The 4864-nt window shown below is 41.8% G+C and overlaps 1 pseudogene; it reads left to right on the top strand.

Moving 5' to 3' along the window:
- The first annotated feature begins 2680 nt into the window (after positions 1–2680).
- Positions 2681–4589, top strand: LOC110321972 (annotated as a pseudogene).
- Positions 4590–4864: the final 275 nt, after the last annotated feature.

Genomic DNA, 4864 nt, shown 5'->3' with positions numbered 1-4864 from the left:
CAGAGGGGGGGGAGAGGGGGGGGAGAGTGTGAGAGAAAGAGAACACGCATCCAAGGGGACATCAGTTTCCATTTTTCCTCATCCTAGTGGGGAGGAGGACAATAAGGAGGAGGGGGAGGAGGAGGAATAGCAAGAACATGAGGGGGAGAGGAAGGGGAGAAGAGAGAGAGAGAGAGGAGGGGAAGGGGAGGGAGGGAGAGGGGGAGGGGGAGAGAGGAGATGGAGAGAGGAGAAGATACCATGGAGTACAGGATCATAAGAATTGGCCATAAGGGCTGTCCCCTTGGAGTGAGAGTTGCCAGGCAGAATATGGAAAGTCATATCTCAGGGTCATTGTTAGTGAAGTAGACATAATATCATAGAGGACAGATATATGTCCAGCTCTAGTACTTATTAAGGCTTATTATAAATAAAAAAAAAATCTTGTGTCTTTTATTTGATAAGTAAGTGATCATAGGTGGGGTAGAAACCCCCGAATGAGATTAAATATTTATTACTATATTCCTTTCTTTTCTTTCTATTACTTTTTATTAAAGGCAGTATCACTTCAGATAATCGGTTTCAAGGGTATGACATTATAGTTTCTGTCTTTCACCGGTAACATTTCTAAAGCCCTGGAGATCTCCTTATCTTGTACCTTAAAATTTGTTCCGGGTGCTAGTTTGTGGTTCAGCAGAGGAGGTATTAAAGCCAACAAAAAATTTACTTGACTCTCAGAACTCATGTAACAGGTTATACACAAGAGGCAGAGACAGATTGTAGGGGGAAAGTTGGCTAGCTACACTAGTCTGAATTTGTGAACTATGGGTCCAGAAAGATATCTTTTGTTAATAAAATAAGAGAGAGAGAATATACCACTCTAAATCATCCACAAGCCTGCACATTTATGTGTAAATATGTGCACACATAGACTCTCAAATTCTGAACATGCATGAACATGCAAATTATATGCAAAATAAATCACTAGCTATAATCTCTTTGACTATTTCCCATAGTCATTTCCATAGGTTATTTGTGGCTGTATTCTACCTGACAGATGTCAGAATATGCTTCCTGGATCAACATTGCAGTGCTTCCTCTCTTATCTCTCTTTTGGCTTGAGGCAGCAGCAGGTACCCTGTCAATCTATATGGTGATTCTAGGTCATGGTCCCCAACTTTCATTAACACATTACTTAGTTTGATTTACGGATCTGTGCCACTAAGAATTGTGCATTTATTTACATATATTATTTCATACTTTTTTTGCTTCCTTAGAGGATTAAAAAGTCTAATTCCTAAGAAGTTATTTTCTTCACCTGATCCTGAGGTGGTTCTTGGACTTTCCATAAGCCTTTGTGGATATGTGCATGACTAACTGCGTGATTCTTACTTTTTTTAATTATATGTTTTCTTCATTTACATTTCAAGTGCTATACTGAAAGTCCCTTATACCCTTCCCCTGCTCACCATCCCACCCACTCCATCATTCCCTATACTGGCTTTCCCCTATACTGGGGCATATAATCTTTGCAAGACCAAGGGCCTCTCCTACCAATGATGGCCGAGTAGGCCATCTTCTGCTACACATGCAGCTAGAGACACGAGCTCTGGGGGTACTATTTAGTTCATATTGTTCTTCCTCCTATAAGATTGCAGACCCCTTCAACTCCTTGGGTACTTTCTCTATCTCCTCCATTGGGGGCCCTGTGTTCCATCCAATAGATGACTATGGGCATCCAGTTCTGTATTTGCCAGGCACTGGCATAGCCTCACAGGAGATAGCTATATCAGGGTCCTGTCAGCAATATCTTGCTGGTATATGAAATATGTATGGGTTTGGTGGTTGTTTATGGAATGGATCCCAAGGAGGGGCAGTCTCTGGATGGCCCTTCCTTCCATCTCAGCTCCAAACTTTGTCTCTGTAACTCCCTCCATGGGTATATTGTTTCCGATTCTAAGGAAGGACAAAGTATCCACACTTTTGTCTTCCTTCTTCTTGGGTTTCATGTGTTTTGCAAATTGTATCTTGGGTATTCTATGTTTCTGGGCTACTATCCACTTATCAGTGAGTGCATATCATGTGTGCTCTCTTTTATGATTGGTTATATCACTCAGGATGATATCCTTTAGATTCATCCATCTGCCTAAGAATTTCTTAAATTCATTGTTTTTAATAGCTGAGTAGTATTCCATTGTGTAAATGTACCACATTTTCTGTATCCATTCCTCTGTTGAGGGACATCTGGGTTCTTTACAGCTTCTGACTATTATAAATAAGGCTGCTATGAACATAGTGGAGCATGTGTCCTTATTACCAGTCGGCACATCTTCTGGGTATATGCCCAGGAGAGGTATTGCTGGATCTTCCAGTAGTACTTTGTCCAATTTTCTGAGGAACCCACCAGACTGATTTCCAGAGTTGTATAAGCTCGCAATCCCACCAGCAATGGAGGAGTGTTCCTCTTTCTCCACATCCTTGCCAGCATTTGCTGTCAACTGAATTTTTGATCTTAGCCATTCTGACTACTTTAAGGTGGAATCTCAGGGTTGTATGGAGGAATACGGATGTTGTGGCTAAGGTGAGGCCACAGCTACCAGAGATGGTGGTAGTCACCCCAGGAGCTGGAAACTGTCTAAGCAAGGTAGAGGTTGTTTGGTGCCCAAATCCAGCTAAAGTGGCTATATGACTGTGCCCATTTATGGATGAAGAAAAGGAACTAAAGGGACACCCTTGTATGAGAGGCATAGAAAGCTGCTCTCTTGAAGTGGCCCCCTGGAGGAAATCCTAGGAGACTCTCAAATATCAGTTTGGTGTCTTTTATTGAGAGAAGAGCACTCAGCAGGACATCTAAGTAGGTTCAGTACAGCCTATCCTATGGCACTTGTTGGATGGGCAGAATACCAGTGTGCTCACATATGGAACTACTGAGGCAGGGAAGGCACATAAAATACTGGGTAGCCCAGAACAACATGGAGTGATTCCTTAGCCTCTCATGGACCTCCTGCAGATAACAAGGGAAGAAAGTGCTGAAGGCTGGCCATGGGACATTTCTGTCAGGATGTCCTACTTAGTAATCTACAAGGAAAAGTTATTAGACCTCTTAGATCCTCCTTAGACAGGAGACATAGTGATAAGAGAAGACTGTCGAGGGAACATTCTGATTCCAGGTCTCACCCAGAACCCCAATACTTGCTTCTCTGACTTTGAGCAGTACTTCTGCCACACTGTAGAAATCAAGTTGTAGGAGCTACTCTGCTTAAGCAATACTCTTCCAATGTCATTCAGTGCTCTTTGTCAAGGTGGATCAGCATGAACATTTGACTCTGTTTTGCCAGTGGGAAGGAAAATTCTAGCATATGGATTTGGCTGGTTCAGAGGACAACCACCACAAGGGAAACAGGGCATTCAACTCAAAGAGACTGGAGACATCAACACCTGCTTCTTGTACTGGGCAAAGTGGAGTTGCATTATATTAGGGGTCCCCTCCTATATTATACTGGGACAGAAAACTCATTTGCCTGTTGCCAGACTCTCTGGGAGGCTCAGTTCATAGCATCATCATTGCCAACATTGCCCCTGAAAGACATTTTTACTTGGAATCAATCTGAGCATTGAACTTCACTGCTTGGTCCAAAGAGCTGATTAAGTGGCCTTTCACCAATGGAAGTCTACAGCCTCATGCCTACATACCTGTTAAGCTTTGGCAGAAAGAACTTCTAGGCCCATCAAAGGCAAAGAAAGCCAAAGGTCTTGTAGAAGAATCAATTGGGAGCCCTAATTCTACAGCAGTTTTATCAACTGCCTCCCAGAAGCTAAGCCTCTTGTAGAAGCTAAGCAATATGGATCCAGCTATGTTGGAGAAGCTCCTGAGTTTATATCATTTGTTGGGATCCCAGGGGAACAAGGAGTTATACCTCTACTGAATACCCCAAAGCAAGAAAGAATGGTACTCATTAAGACAGTGTAGGAAAAGAACTTGGAGACTGAGAGACTTAAGGTGAAGTGGAAAGAACTATAGTCCAAGGTTTTGGTCCAGGAGGTCCTAGATACGAAGGAAAAAATTAACAGTCTCATGATTTCCAGACCCCTTCCACTTGTACAAACACAGTGGCAAAACCTCAGAAAAAAAATTGTGGTGATGACCCTGCAACTGATTCAGAAGCAGGCAGAATCCTCAAACACAATTTACTTTCTGAAAAAAAAAAAAATCACCACAAAAAGAAGCCATCACATGTGTCAGAGGCTATGGAAAAGGATGAAGATGGCTGGAAGCTACAGATTAGCCCAGAGTTACTAGCACTTGGCACAAACAAGTACTGGATCTTCTGAATGAAGGCTCAGTTCAGGATCTGTGCACCTTGTATCATACTGGCCAGAAGAACGCCTAGTTCATTGTGGGCTGGAGAGAGCTCCATGGCCCCTTTAGTAAACTGGAGGACTTGGAACAGCAGGAAGGCATCTCTGGGAAGCAGCTCAAGTCTTTCCTTGGTCTTGGCTGCTGGCCAGCACTGAGGTCCCTCTTGATGAGCAGATCTCAACACTACCGTTTTCATTTAAAATCCTTGTATAATGTTGTGTTGTGTAAATACAGATATTATTTATTATAAAAAAAGAATAAGATGTAGAAGGGTTTAGAAAAAACAACTAATATAAAATTGTAACCTCAAAATACAAATATGTTCATACATTCTTGTACATACTACCATCTTGCATACATACAGAAAATAATGGTAATTTTTAAAAATAGTTTTAACTTTCTATTTCACATTATCAGATTCTTCAGAATATTTCTTCAGTGAAAAAATGGTGATGGGGCAATGAAATTAGCAAGCTAATACCTTTGTAAAACAGATGATTGGTTTAGCCTTCTGTCTACCTAATG

The sequence above is a fragment of the Mus pahari genome, chromosome 5, assembly GCF_900095145.1.
Source record: "Mus pahari chromosome 5, PAHARI_EIJ_v1.1, whole genome shotgun sequence".
In the NCBI taxonomy this organism is placed as follows: domain Eukaryota; kingdom Metazoa; phylum Chordata; class Mammalia; order Rodentia; family Muridae; genus Mus; species Mus pahari.
This window is presented reverse-complemented; position numbering and strand designations above follow the sequence as displayed.